Raw genomic sequence first — 16,136 nt, forward strand, 5'->3', positions numbered from 1 at the left:
CCTGTGATTGTGACATTGGATTAGTTCTTTCTCTTCTCTTGTACACAGTTGCTTTTCTCTCAGTTTATAAATATAAGACATGCCTTTACCTGGAGTAGTATTGTGCCACAAATGTAAAAACTGTTGGCCCCAGATAAGCACACGACGTGAAATATTGGTGTCAGCAAAGCCTCCTTCCACTGAGCACCAGCGATCTAATGAGAGATTTGTTTTTCTCCCACTATATTCTTATGTCTTTAAAGGGTAAAGCATGGCATTAGGAGCAGGACCCAGACATAACTCAGAGACGTCATGGGTTTGTTTCAGACTATTGCACTAAAGTGAGCTGTAGTCTTTTTGCTGGTAAATGGTCTTGTCTTCAACTTGAAAGAAATATATCATCTGTGAAGTGTAATAAAACGACGCATGCCTGTATTTTGACCCATATCAGTACTGGCATGAATGGAATTCAGAAGGGACCTGGTCGTTATAAGGATTGCTGAAAATATGTTTATTTGAATTTAAAAGCATGAAATCAGCTTTTTTTTTCTCCCCTAATAGAAATCTTATTTGGCCAATTGATTGGATAAGGAAGAATGACTCTGCCTGTTAAATTATATAGTGAGTATTTTCCACAAATTGAATAAATGAATTCACAGCTCCAAGAGTTTGATGAAAGTATACTCAAAGTACATGTTTGGGAGACAATATTTCCTAAATAGTTCATATTCTAGAAGAATCTGAGCCTTCTGAGCAAAGGAAATGTTTGACTAGCAAACAGCCTTAGAAGCTAGAGATAGTGTATTCCTCAGGAAGGATTTAGTCATTCCTCCCCTCTCTGAATATGTTGGTTAAGTAAGGTGTTTTTCAGTAAAAGAGTAACAGGTGTAAGCAATAATATTTTGTTAAATCTTGGCAAAAACTTTTTTATGTACTTCCCAGAAACTGAAAAAGTGAATGATTCTAAGAACAGGATTGCAAGTAATTTTTCAGTTATGGTAGATTCCAATTATTTGCTTTAAATAAAGTAGAATGAGGTTCTATTGAGTTGTCAGCTGATACTTTAATAAATGTATGTTTGAACATAGATCATTATATAATTTGTGGCATATGACATGGGAGGATTTCAAAGGATTGAGTCATTGCTATAACACAATGACTTCCACTTTCATTAGTTCACGTGGACAATCTATAGAGACAAAAATTAGAAGTAGAGTTGATGGTGCATGCTCTCTCCTTCTAGCAACAAGTAACATGGTAAGTAATGGTGATCTCAGACACAAAACATACAAAACAAAATCCAAAACACTCAAAGTAGCCACATTTATCTTGTTAAGAGGTGCATTTTTTTATATTTAATACTTATTTATAAAGATTATAATGTTGATTGTGTATTAATAACTGGCAACTTTATCTGAAATAATTTTGTAATGGCAACTTTATCTGAAATAATTTTTAATACTTATAAAGTCTTAAGGTCAAAAGGAAAAATTTAAATTTATGTGCATATTTTGGTGCAGAGAAGTAGGATAGTCAACAGAAGAATTTCAAGCATGAAAATATGTTACAGTAAGAAAAAATGCTGAGAGGGAAATGGAATAGAAATATAAGTTTCAGGAGAGAAAAAGGAAAAAAGATATCAAATGAGGTTGTTCACATTTGTGTAAATAGAAGCTCATAGGCTTTAATTGTTATTGTACTTAGATATTGCGGGGCACAGATAAATTGGTGTCACTTTTCTTTTATAACACTAGCACTTAGGATACGCCAGAAATAGCATCCTTTCAAACAATTAAAATTATGACAAAATTTAGATTTTTATTAAAAAGGTGAAATTGAATATATAGTTTTAAAAAATTCTTTTAGAATATACATGAGGAAAAAAGACCAAATATCACTTCTCTATGTTCTATAGATTGTCCTATGACATTTTCTGTAGTCAGTGTCTCCATTTTTTTAAAGTATAGTCCATAGATAGTGGTCTTACACCTCTAGCAACCTGTTTGTTTTTAGTCCAGTTAAAAATCTGTGCTAATGGTAGTGTGGAGACAATTATTGGAAGAAAGAACATGAGTAGGGCAGGTAATTCTTCCCAGTTCAAAGCTTGCAGAGAGGGAGTGCATTAAACCATAGGAGACTTAGGCAATATGATCACAAGCTGATAGAATTCAGACTGGAGACTAAGAAAGGCAAATATCCTGTTAGTGAAATGACCTTTAAAAAAGGTTTTAACATACTCTGGCACTAACTGAAGAGAATCCATGGAAACAAGATAGAAGAGCTAAGTAGTTGTAGATTTGGACATTTATTTAGAGAAAGATGTTAGAGAAGGTCATTTGCATTCACAGAAAATGGGAGGGGTGTAGGAAGGAGGTGAGAACATTTGAAGAATCAAGTTACATTAGGAAATGAAAAACAAGACTCATTTAAGTAGACCTCAGTTCAGATTTCTAAGGAGGAGGACATAAAATAGAAAAAAAGATGTATTTTGTGGATGACAAAGGAATGGAAAAGTATATATGTACACACATATAAAAAGATTACAGATAGAAAGGGAGTAATGGGAAATCACTCTTTATTGTTAAGTGTTGAACAAAAAACAAACAACAGAAATGTTGGCAAATCTATCATCTATCTATCTATCATCTGTCTATCTATCATCTATTTATCATCTATCTATCTATCTATCATCTATCAATCATCTATCTAATATCTATCTATCTATCTATCTATCTATCTATCGTTTATCTATCTTCTATCTAATCATCTCATCTATCTACCTACCCATCCATCCACCCACCCACCATCCACTCATCCATCCATCCATCCATCCATCCATCCATCCATATCTATCAATCAATTATCTATTTTTCAAGTTTTATTGAGATATACTGACATATAACATTGTATTAGTTTAAGATGTACAACATGATTTGACATATATGTAGTGAAATGATCACAATAAGTTTAGTTAATATTTATCATCACCTCTTGTGGTTATAATTTTTTCTTATGATGAGAACTTTATTACTTTTAGCAACTTTCAAATATAGAATATAATATTGTTAACTATAGTCCCCAAGCTGTGCATTATACACATATACACTTATTTATCTGATAACTAGAAGTTTTTACCTTTTGACCACCTTCACCTATTTTGGCCATTTCCCACCCCCACTTCTGGCAACCACCAATTTGTTCTCTGTATCTATGGGTTCAGTTTTTTTCAGATTCCACATGTAAGTGAGATCATACGGTATTTGTCCTTTGACTGACTTATTTATTTCACTTAACATAATGCTCTCAAGATCCATCCATGCTGTCACAAATGTCAGGATTTCTTTCTTTTTTTATGGCTGAATAATATTCCATCATTTATATATACATCACATATATACATATATATAAATAAAATTTTCTTTATCCATTCATCCATTGATGAACACTTAGATCATTTCCACATTTTGGCTCTTGTAAATAATGCCACATTGAACATGGGGGTGCAGTTATCTTTTCAACACAGTGATTTCATTTCCTTAAGATATTCACCCAGAAGTGAATAGCAGATTTAAACAGTTTTCTTTCTGGCGTAGATTAACATGTTGATGTGATGTAATTAGACTATTTTATCTTCTATATTATTTATACACTCAACAAATAATGAGTAATAGCTATTTCAAGGCACTCGACTAGGTGACAGGGGTTATGTGAATAGACACAGCCCTGCTCATAAAATGCTTACGATCTCAGAGAAAAACATAGGAGCATTTCAATGGCTATAGATACAAACAAAAGAAACAATTTTTGAATTGGGTAGACAGGGAAAAATTTATTTACTGAGATGAGCTGGGATGCAGTCGTGATCGTGATGGACCCAGTCCACACCCTCCTGGGGGTGCTGGTCCTGAGATGGGCATGTGAAATTCTCCCTTGTGGTAGTAGCTTGCAGTTTGAGGCAAAAATGCTATTCCACCCCCCCTCCATTTATGTGAATTTTTCTATTATCTCGAGTTGGTCTTTTATAATTTCTATCACCTCACAGTTTAGTGCTTCATAATTTAATTAATCCCATTGGTCTGAGCATGACATTCAAGACTTTTCATAGTGTGTCTTCAAATTCTCTTCCGGCTTTGCCTCCTATAATTCTCCCTCACTTCTTTCATTCACTTAATTCTCTTGTCACTTTAATGCTTCCCCTTCAATCAACACCATATATTGTTGTAGGCCCCTGTTCCTTTGTTTCTCATGCTTACTTTGCCTGGATTGCACCTTTTTCTTTCTGGCCTTGAACACGGTTCCTTGATTTCTGCTTTTTGAAATCCTCCTCATCTGTCCTTAAAATTCAGTTCACAGGCTCACTCTTCCATGAAGACTTCCCAGATCTTCCAGGCTAAATTATTCCCTTCTTTCTGAGTCATCCCATGGCATTTAGTTCCCTTTATGATGTGTGCAGTTTCCAGATGTCTTGACTCCCCTTCAGTTCTTAGACTCCTAACATAGTACCTGACAAATAGGTGTAACTTAAAAAGAAATTTGTTCACAGAATTAAACACTCAATTGTTGAACTGGTAGAGTTCACTGAATCAGTTGTGTGTAGACATATAGTGGTTGATTGCTGTCACCTTGTTTTTCAGAATCTGACCCCACTGTCTTAGAGGACCCAGAAAAAATAGGACACAAGGTAGGTGTTCAATAAATGCTTAGTGCTTGTATCTGAATATACAGAGGTGGCTGAAGAGGCCAGACAAACAGCTCTCTTCTTAGTGTGTTTACTCACATGGTAATTGGTTTTCAATCTGGCATCAGTGTTAGCACCTTTGACAATATTTTCCTCTCTTAGTCTCTGCTCTGGGGATGCTACATTCTTTATAGCAGGGTTCATTGGATTGGCACATTCTGCTGATGCTGTGGCTTCTCAGTAGTGCCTAACAGGACTGCAAGGTGACAGGCAGTGCTTCAGAGTGTCATTAAAGCATGAGTCATGCTTGCCCAGTTTGTGATTGCCTCATTCCAATTTGCTACACCCGGGAGCACTTGCAGGTCATGGTGTTATCTGTGTTTGTATATCCACATGTGCAGCGATGAGTGCTCAACCAGACCCAGGCACTTGGCTTTGGTCCAGGACCTCATTACTGGTGAGCCTGGTTCTCTGTTTAACCTTCAGAAGGCCTTGGAGGTGATGCTGAGCTAAGTGCTCAAGGAACCTGTGCGTACATGTTTCAGATCTGGACCTCACAGCTGCTCTGCTCATAATTATGGACTTCCAGACTGTGAGTCGGAGCTGGGTCTTGACACCATGGTGACACCACACTCCCCTTGCCCACCTCTTTAAATTATGCTGGCCCTCCTGATTTCCTACTTCCTCTCAGATTCACAATCAATGGACTGTGGGTTCTAGCAGCAGCAGCAGCACAATGTTAATAACTTTCAGCTCTCTGGTTCCAATGAAAATATTCAACTGTGTATATAGTTTTCTTGGTTGTTCCAATTATCTATTGCTGTATTATAAACTACTTAAAACTTAGTGGCTTGAAAATGTTTTATTCTGCATCTGTGATTATGTAAATCAGCAATTCAGGGCACAGGAGGGATGATTCATCTCTGTCTCATGTTTTTTGGGTCCTCATCTGTGTCGTTTCAAATAGCTGAGGGCTGGAACAACTGGAGGCAATGGGGCATAGTTAGATTTCTTACATGGAGGTCCAGGACTCTAAGAGTTACTTTCTGAGACATAGGAAGTGGAAGCTGCATTTCTTATGGTCTGGGCTTGGAAATTGGCTTGGAAATCCTCATATTCAATTAGTCATAAGTGGATCACAGGGCCAGTCCAGGTACAAGGATTGAATACTGGGAGAAGTTGGTTCACTGGGATCTCTTCGGAGATAAGCTTTCACACTAGTATAGGTTGGTATAGAATTTCTCTGTATGTGTGACTTGGTATGAATACACAAAGACATATATAATTTAATTTCAAATAGATTTATAATTAATAAATTTATTAATCTAATAAAGTCAACAGAAAAATGGGATTCATTTAAACCTTAAGTCTACAGCCATGCCACCCTGAACAAGCCCAATCCTATCTGATCTTGGAAGCTAAGCAGGGTTGGGCCTGGTTAGTACTTGGATGGGAGACCACCTAGGAAGTCCGGGTGCTGTAGGCATAAAAAATAAAAAATAAGAGATTGTAAGCTGACAAGGTACTTGCAATCTATGAGGTCAATCAAGGGTTGCCTTGCCTAAAAGAAAAATAAAATAAAATAAACCTTAAATTAATGATGATGTCCACAAGCTACTTAAAGAAACTTAGCTCATTGCTTTGCAGCCCCACCTTTTAAAAATTTTTTATTTTTCAATTACAGTTGACATACAATATTATATTAGTTTCAGGTGTACAGAATAATGGTTAGACATTTATATGACTTATGAAGTGATCCCCCGACAGATCTAGTACCCACCTGGCACCATACATAATTATTATATTATTGACTATATTTTCTATGCTATACTTTACATCCCCATAACTGTTTTGTAACTTCCAATTTGTACTTAATCCCTTCCCCTTTTTCATGCAGTCCCCCAATCCCCCTTCCATCTGGCAACCATCAGTTTGTCCTCTGAATTTTGGGATTGTCTGTGACCTCGGGGTCTGCCATGAAAAAATGAAAGTTAAAACAAATGGGAAGAGTAGATTGATGTCACCTTTATAGGTGATCAACTGGGCCTCTGGATATTTTGAGAGTAGCTAGCTCATCTAAAAAATTCCTGCCTCATCTATTCAGAGCAACTGCAACAGATTTTAGCAGCCGGACCCATTTGCAAACCAGTAGGCTACCATATCAGACTACTAGACCACAGTGGGAAGATGCTAGCCTATTTGACACTTATTTCTTGCCCATAAATTAATTAATAGATTTGAGCTGGACTGTTTGCTCACCCCCAGGGAGAGAACAGGTGGTGTCTACTCCTGCTTCATTGAGTTAGCATTGATGGCAAAGAACAGTTTGATTGAGGCCAATGGTTTTGTTTTGTTAATATTTTGCTTTGTTTATTTTTAAAATCAGTGAAGGTAGATAAAGGATTTTTTTTTCTTACTGTTGCCATAGCAACACATAGGCAACATGATAGAAGCCCATAACTAAAAAAAAGTGCTGGTACTAAGTAGCTTTTTAATTTGTGAAGGAGAAATAAAATTTGTGTTTATATCCAAAACCCTTTTTTACTTTTTTGGGGTAGCAAATTCACCCTTGAGCTATAGCCAGCTAATAGTTTTCTAGTTTTAGTGTTATCAAAAACTCAATCATACTAGAAATAAGGGAATGGAAGAATTGGGGACATGATCATTTAGATAATAACAATAGTAATTACAGCATTGTAATTGTATAACTCTTTATGGTTTTAAAAATATAGATTATGCCATTTAGCTTTCTTTCCTATGAAATAAACAGGGCAGTTATTTCCTTCATTTTGGAGCTGAAGACACTGAGGTTAGATGACTGTTGCTGATTCATTTAGGGACATAGACTCTGGGATAGAATTTATTGTGCAGCATGTTTATAAGGAATGTCCTTAGGATTAATACCTGTGGAAGGGAGTTGGAGGAAGCAGGATTGGGCAGAGGGGATCACTGATGTGTGATGTTGGCCCACTGACAGCCTCAGCTGACCCCACGGGGAGCTCTCTAGCTAGAATGGCCCTTCAGAGTTGTCCTGAGTTGAGTTGAGATGGCCAAGCCTTCAATCAGTCATTGGATGCAGGTCACTCTGAGAAGGGGCATGACCTTGATTGGGCTAGGCAGCACTCTGTCTCTAAGGCAATCCCTGAACAGTTTGCCAATAGCACTCTTAGCATCAGGTGAGTTCTTTCCTGGAGGAAGATTTAGGCAAGCCAATCCTCATGATGTTTGAAACCAGTTTTTTTCTATTCATTCTGGGATTAGCTGTTCTAGGATTCCAGTGGACCTCTTCCTAGGGGAAGCTTGGAAGAGGAAGATGAGTGGGATGAAACTATAGCCTCACGGCTGGAGCTGGTCTCTTGGCCACAGTTGCCATTTCTGTTTCTTCCTCAGTATCCATTCATTCCTTTTCCATTCAGCTAACACCTCTGCCCAGTATTAGTGGTTTACCTGGTTGTAGGACCCAGACCCTTATCACCCAGGAATCTGAGCCCTGATCACCAGTGCAGTTCTAAGGTCCGGTTGCTACGCTTGTTCAATTACAATAAAAATCGGGCAAGAGAATTCCAAAAGACACCCTGGTGGGTTGCCTGTATTCCTTCCTCGCTAGTTCTATTGTGCAACAGCTACCCTACCTCTTCTTAATGATCAAGGGCAATTACTCCTGTTTAGAATGGTGACTCTTCTTGCCTGCTGGTCCCTTGGCACGAGGAGCCTGAAATACCGAGGCAACAATTACAGCTAATCAACCAATGGAATTCTTTGTGCATCCTTTGGCAGAAGTAGAGAGGAAGAGAGAGATTGAGGGTGGGAAAAGAAAAATAGAGGTAGCCTACTAACTGGAGCAGCAATCTGAGACTGCATGGGGTGGGCGAGGATGCTAGTTCCAGGACTAACCAGATTGGTTGGTGCTGGCTCCCAGTAGGTAGATGCTGCCCTGAGATGTCTCTATGATAGCTTGGCATGAAGATTAAGTATAAACGAGAGTTTCAAAGATCTTGTACAGCCTGCATGGTTTGATCACACAGGAAAAGCTACTGTTTTTTTCACATGTCATAATCACATTGATGTAATATATAGCTTAAGCTCACCAACGAAAAGTTACTACACACACATCCTTTGCTTCTAGCTCTTTATGCCACTTGTGCATATCCCTGTTCTTCCCTAAGGTCTGACATATATTGTCTTAAGGGTTTTCTTAGAGCCCCCTGTGCCTTCCCATTGTGGAGCCCCTGGGCAGGTACTTCAGCTGTGATTAATGCCTCTAAATAGGTGATGTCTGACAAAGGGTGCTGCTGACCTTGGGGCTTGTTTGCTTCCTCCAATGATGCTGCTGGAGAAAACTGCCTCAAAGAGTTTTGGGCATTGCCTATTACAGTACTGCAGAGGGTCGGTTTGAACCATAAAGGCACATTGTTACTTCACTGCATGTATCATATTCAAACTACAGAAAACACTATTATCTAGTATCCCATTTAACTAAAAAAAAAAAAAAAAAGAGTGTAAAGCATAGGCAGTTTAATGAGTGGAGTATTGATAAGAATATCCTGACTAAGCATATTAGAAGTTGAAGCATAAACTGAGAATTTCTTTCCCTGTTAAATCCAAAAATAGTAACCATTTGACATGCAGATTCTAAGTCAGTAATTATAAGGCAAAATCACTTTTGATCTTTTTTTCATGGCTGACTTATTCTCCTACCTTGTCAGATGAAGACTTTTACCTTAAAAATATGCCTTTTTTTTCCACCCCAATGTTTCCTACTTCTTTATTCTCCTTGAAAGGTAGATGACAGCAGCTCTATTGAATGTCAACAAGCTGAGATGTGTCATTAAATTTTAATCACCTTCCTGCCTGTGAAGTTGATAATTGGAGATCATTTATTGGAGCCTGCTGCTCTGTTGGCTCTTTGTAAATTCCAGCCGTTTGAAAAAGGCAAAGAGCCCAGTTCTCACTGTGCCGCAAGCTCATCTCGAGCATGAATTTTGTGCCAAATTCCCCAGCACCCAAATGCCGTGAGCCTGAGGACCTCCCTTGGGCTCATATTAGATTTTCTTTCTTTTCTTTCCTGTTAACTGATGGAATAATTGTAATGTAATGTCATGTGGAAATTGGCAGGCCGGACTTACTTATCAGATACCAAGCAACGACTCTCCTTTACTTTCATCTTTATTCTCAAATGCACTCAAAAGCTTTGTCTTCACTTGCTTCTGCTTTGCTTTAGACAGAAAATGGATGTGACAACTAAATGCAAACACTCTCTCATCCATTCCAGAGCTGTTTTAATTTTATCTGTGAATAAGTGTCTCTTTTGGTCTTGTGACTCTCCAGCCAACTGTCACCTGCACTTCTTACTCTTTTTCATTTCATCTCTATAGAGCTAGGCCTTTTTTCAAAGGGGATGCTTCTTCCCTTTATTCCATGAACTATCCTTGACTATCATAACAAACTACCAAGTTTGTGGAAGGAATTACACTGCTAATATGTAGCTTAGAAACCTCATATTTCAGAGTTTCGAACACTGTAAAAGAAACTTTTAGGCCTCACACTCATCATCTTTGCATTGGGGAGGGGGGCACTTACTCTCCCTTCATCTATTCATTCAACACAGAATTATTTTGTGCATGGCACTCTGCTAGCATTAACGGTATAGCTGAGAATAAAGTAGGTGTGGTTCTTGTCCTTGAAGAGCTTTTAATTTGGTGGGGAGATAGACATCAAATAAGTATTACATGAATACTTGGTTACAATTGTGATAATTGCTATAAAGGAAGTGCGCGGAATGAGAGCAGATAATAGGGAGAACTGGCTAACAACAGTCAACATTTCTCGAGTCCTGGCCAAGTACCAGGCACTGCGCTGCGCCGTTACTGGTATGAAGTCATCGAATGCTCACAATTAGCCTCTTATCCTTATTTGACACAGGGGAACACAGAGGCACAGAAAGTAACCTCCTGAGAGTCATACAGTTTGAACACAGCTGTTCATACAGCAATGTTTTGTGAGAATTTCTTTGTGCTACCTTCTCATCAGTACTTTGTGGTATCAGATATTAAATTTTTGACCATCCAATAGGCATGAAATTATATCTCAGTGTGGTTCAAGAAAGAAAATGTAATTGTAGAAAACTGACTCAGCAACAAATGATATTTACATGCCATAATAATGCTATGTGAAAACTGATTTAACTGAATATTTTGAGAGAGTAGTCTTTGAAGGATATAGGGGAAAGAAAGTGTGTATTTGTATATGTGTACATGTGTGCACAAGTGTGTGTGTGGGGGGGTGATGCTTAGTAAAGATGATGTAAGGTGGCCAAATCCTAGTTTCCATGGAAGGTAGTCAATGTGATAATGCTGAAAATTGAAAAAATCAGGTACTAGTAGTATGTTTGCACTATTTTAAAACATAAAGGTAAATACTAGAAAAAAGGATAAAGGAAGGAAAAGATGTGGAAAAGTTTGATTCTAGGGAGCAGGACTTGAGATAGGGATGAGTGTGGGTCAAGGGCTGCTGTTTCTTGTTGCAAGCTTTATCATTCTGTTTGACTTTGTTTCCTCTCAATTCCATGAGCAGTCAGGGGTCCTGGGGTCATCCATCAGCACAGCCCACAGAAGCATGGGAGCCTCCAATACCTCCTCATGGCTGGTGCACCCTCTCCAGAAAACCAGAGCAGTGATTCCTTCACAGAGGAGCTTGGGGTGGCTGCCACTCGAAGCACCAGAACTCAAGAGCGGTGGATTTCCCATGTATCCTCAAACTATGGGGTCCACAATGAGGTACTGGGCTAGGATCCTGTTGTGTGAGTTCTAATGTTCAGCGTCACCTAGTGCAGGATGCAATGCCCAAAGGAGGGAAGCATTTGTCAGATTTCCTTCCCTCCCTTCCTTCCTTCTTTTCCTACATTAGATTAGAAAGGAGTAGTGGACGTGGAGAAACAGAAGCAAGCAGTAGCCCAGCTGTCTGTTGTCATTTAGAAACAGGGAGGTAAGGTGTGGGTCTGTGAAATTTCAATCAAGAAGAGCAAATGGGCATCAGAGAACAGGTACCCTGGGTTTTCTGGGGAGGAGATCGCTCTACCTCCCTTCTGCTCTGTGTCTCCCTGGTCTTTGTGTTAGAAAAGAATTTATCATAGCACATATATGGGTGGAAGCCCAGGGGACTCTGCTTCTAAGAAATGTTTGTGAAGAGGTAAAAAAATGCTTTTAGAGGATAAGATTTTCCAAAGCCTTTGTAGTTTTGTTGTCTTCTTTGATCCAGCTATGAAAATTGACAGATTTACCAGCATAGGTGTTTGTTAAATTAGGCTGCTTCTAATGGATAAGAATTTTAATAAATATGAAAGTTCTATTTATAGCATTGAAACTTTACCCCTTTAGTTATGTCTTCTGTGCAGTCCCAGAAAACATTCTCTTTTCAAGGTCTTTGTTCCTAGTTATTCCCTCTTTGCCTGTCTCTGTTCATTCATTCTTTTATCCCATCAGCCATTCATTCAACAAATATTTATTAAGCATCTACCATGTGCCTAGATTGTTCCAGTCACCAGGGATGTCTTGAAGACTAAGGAAACAAGGTCTTTGCCCCTCTGGAGCTTCTCTTCCAGGAAAGGAAGTCAGGCACCAATATTAACAATGAACAAACTTTGGTGAGCACTGTGAGAGCAGAGACCATATCTGTTTTTGCTCACAGTTGTATCTCAGCACCTGGCACAGTGCTTGGCAAATGGTGGCTGCTCAGATATTTGTGAAATGAGTAAATGAGTGTTGGAACTGAGTGTCGAATACTTTTAGTATGTTTGCCAATGAAGATATGGGGAAAAGGATTTTAACTAGATCAATGGCAAGTTTTACATTTGTTTTAAATTTAACACACAAGGGATTCCTGAGGTTGGTTATAGTCATAGGGAAAAAAAAACCCAAGGGAGGACTGGTGAAAGATGTTGGACTAGGAGGGTAACTGATCGAAGGAGGTCTTCGAGGAGGGGATGTGGAGGATGAGCAGGGTGTGGGGGAGGAGGATTTAAAGGAGGAGAAGCAGCATGTGAGACAGACTCCTAAGTGCCAGGGTGTATGCTAGGCTCTTAGGTGTATTTTCTCATGTAATCATCACAATAGCCATTTAGGATAGATATTATAATTCTCAATTTACATGTAAGGTGACTGAGGGTCTGAGAGGTGAAATCACTAACTGAGGTTACAAAGGAGTAAGTGGTAGCATAGGTTTGTGTCTAGAACCTGAACTTTTACCATTAGGCCATGCTCTAGGCCGGTTGGCATTTGGAGTCCTGGCAAGGAGTTGGCATAGGTGAGGAGTCAGGTCGGGTACTTTGAGGTTATTTTCATGTTTAAGCCCAAACACTAAAGTTTTAGAGAGTGGGCGAACCGGGCTGCTATACGCAGCACTGTTGAAACTGGGACAGAGGTTTTCAGGTTGTCACATTTGTGGGCAAGGAGGGCAAGTTTCTTGTTTTGAAAAGAAAGCTATCGTAATTTTGTGTATGTTGTTAAAGTGTTAAAATAATTTGTGGAATCTTTATTCTTTTGTATCAGGAGGTGAATTAATTGAGCTTAATAAAAGTCTGAAGAGATGATAGGTCTAGGACTTCAGAGCTCTGATCCTGCAGGCAGAGGGCCTTGGTTTGAATCATGATTCCAGGGCTTTCTGAGCAATTTGCTAAATCTGTTTGAGCCTCGATTTCTTCCTGGATAAAATGACAGTGACAACAATACCTTCCTCAAATTATGTCAAATTAATTCACACAACTTTTTTCTTTAACGTTAGAAAGTTCAAAGATTTGTACATGAAGTCATCTTTATTTCCTTATTTCTCATACACATGTGCGTTTCATATTTTTATGACAGTCACTACAATATTCTTTGAGACAGTTCTTGGCTCAGTGAACACATGAGTATTTATTTTTTTCTTTGCAGTAGCCTGTGCTGCAGGGTCTCTCCTATTCCCTAATTAATAATATTTATTGAGTATCTGTTACATGTCAGGCATCATTCCAGGTGTTGGGGGGATGTGGCCGTCAATGAAACAAAATCCTGCCCTCATGGAACTTAGCTGGTTGATGACCAGATGCTTTGCTTAAAATGGGCTTATTTTCTACCTTTGTGGTTGAAACATTGGTTAGGTTTCCACTCAGTGAATCTGAAAACTTTTTATTTTAATTACCTTGCACAAAAGCATGTAAATCAAGTTACTGAGACAGGATCGGATTCGGTTTCACATTTGGCACTAAAGTGAAATTGTAAGGTATGTAAAATTAGGGGGTGTAAGGAGGCATATAAATATTTCAGCTGGCACTGTTGGAATGAGTAATTGTCTTGGTCTGTTCGGGCTGCTATAACAAAATACTGTAGACTGGGTGGCTTATAAACAACAGGAATTTATTTCTCACAGTTCTGGAAGCTGGAAGTTCAAGATCAATACGTTGGCAGATTTGATGTCTTGTGCAGTTCATAGGTGACCATCTTGTCTGTGTCCTCACATGGTGGAAAGGGGAAATTGTCATCTCCTCAGTCCCCTTTAAGGCATTAATTCTATTTATGAGGGATCCACTCTCATGACCTAATTACTTCTGAAAATCTTCACCTCCAAATGCCATCACATTGATGATTTAGGCTTTGACATATGAATTTGGGGCAGGTGGAGAAAGAAACATGCCATCTATTTCAGTAACCGAACTCTTAAGTCAGTTTAATATTTTATTTTTATAGACTTTGTGCTTTCTTTTCTCCCAAAGTAGAAAACACTGTATAAATCATCTTCATATTATTTAATCTCTTTAGGTGAAATGTTAAAGTTTTATTCCATGCATATGATACTGCAAGAGGCTAGATGCATTTCAGATCATTATTAACAGTGTTATATTGGTTTGAGAGAAACTTGGTGAGCTAGGGAAGTAAGATTTGTAAGTGCCAGAAAAAAATATCTGTGACTAAATCATGTACTGTTAATAAATATTTTCTTCTGCAAGAATGTTGTTCACCTGTTGTTCCTCCTTTCCTCATTTTAAACACCTTTTCTTGTTGACTGAATTCAGATGAGAAGTTCTTGACTTTATTCAGCTGCTCCTTGTCAAAAATGAAATAATGGAATGAACAGGTGTGAAGTTAAATAACAAGTCTACACAGAATATTACCCCAGTTAAAGAGATGCTTGTGGAATCATGTTTACTTAATGGATTAATCTCTTCACTTTAAAGTGTCTTGATAAAAATTTAAGCCTAATTAATAAGTAAATGTTCTTAATTCTGAGCACAAGAAATAACATAAAAAAGATCTCATTTCAGATTTTTTTAAAGTTTTTGTTTTTCTCCCAACTTCTCAATGTTTCACTACTAGTCTCTTCTTATTTTCTTCTGTTCATTTTCATAAGAAATTTCTTTGTTTAAAGATGTCATAGGACATATATTACTATGAAAGTTTTTATTTTCTTGGGAGATAAAAATATTCTAGTCTTTAGTTGTAGACCTTATGGCTCCGTTAAGACCATTATCGGCTAATTTGATGATGCAAGGAGGAGGTGGTGGCGGCCAGTAAGGGGACAGTAACTTTGCTGCAGTTTGTTACTGGTACAAACCAAGCCAACTAATGAAAATATTGTGATATTATTGTTTTATTTGTGCATTTGAACTCTATAATTAATTGCATATACATCTAGGATTGTTATGTCTTCCTAATGAATAAGCCTTTTTATCATTATGGAATGCTCCTTTAATCAAGAGTAATATTCCTTATTCAGAAGTCCAAGTAGTCTGATATTCATATAGCCATACTACCTTACTTTTGATGACTATTTGCATGATATATTTTCTTCATCCTTTTAATCTATTTGTATTTTTATGTTTAAAGTCGGTTTCCTTATAAAGTATATAATTAGGTTTTGCTTCTCTTCATCCAATTGAATGATCTTTGCCTTTAATTGTTTATACCATTTAAGTAATTATAGGTGTGTTTGTATTTAAATCACATCTTTTCTATATAGTTCTATTTCTATGTGTCCTATTTTTCCTTGATTCCATTGTCTTTCTTTTATCATCTTCTTTTTGAGTATTTTTATGATTCTGTTTTCTGTTTCCCATTAGCTTATTAGTTATATGTCTTTTTAATTTGGTTATTCTATGATTTTCAATACACATCTTTAACTTACGACAGTACTTTTCGAAATAATATTATAGTCTTGTCTTGTGCAAGAATCTTACCACAGTATACTTCCATTTCCTCTCTCTTGTCCTTCAACATATTTTGTGAAACATACAATGCCTTTTAAGTATTTTTAATTCACACAATTGTCTTTTAAAGAGATTAAAATTAAGAAAAATGTCTGTCATATTTATCCACATTTTTTCATTTTCCATTTTCTTTATTTTTGTCTGGTATCAGATTCCTTCTGCCCAAAGAACTGTCTCTAACATTTCTTGATGTGCAGGTCTACTGGTGATTAATTCTCTCGGCTTTCGTTTGGGAAAAAATCT

The 16,136-nt window shown here is 37.7% G+C and overlaps 1 protein-coding gene and 1 non-coding gene across 2 annotated transcripts in view; both read left to right on the top strand.

The window, feature by feature from the left end:
• Nucleotides 1-562: 562 nt before the first annotated feature.
• The window catches only part of TMTC1 (transmembrane O-mannosyltransferase targeting cadherins 1), a 476,780-nt gene continuing 461,206 nt past the window's right edge, over nucleotides 563-16,136 (top strand). The window contains exons 1-2 of the mRNA XM_039882400.1: nucleotides 563-604; nucleotides 4,614-4,660. The gene's annotated coding sequence lies outside the window, so the exon portion shown is untranslated. The remainder of the gene's footprint in view (nucleotides 605-4,613; nucleotides 4,661-16,136) is intronic.
• On the top strand, nucleotides 6,025-6,143 carry LOC120618825 (5S ribosomal RNA). The gene has a single exon (XR_005657309.1). It is a non-coding gene; the product is annotated as a 5S ribosomal RNA (ribosomal RNA).

The sequence above is a fragment of the Pteropus medius genome, unplaced genomic scaffold, assembly GCF_902729225.1.
Source record: "Pteropus medius unplaced genomic scaffold, Ma_sr-lr_union100, whole genome shotgun sequence".
NCBI classification, from domain to species: domain Eukaryota; kingdom Metazoa; phylum Chordata; class Mammalia; order Chiroptera; family Pteropodidae; genus Pteropus; species Pteropus medius.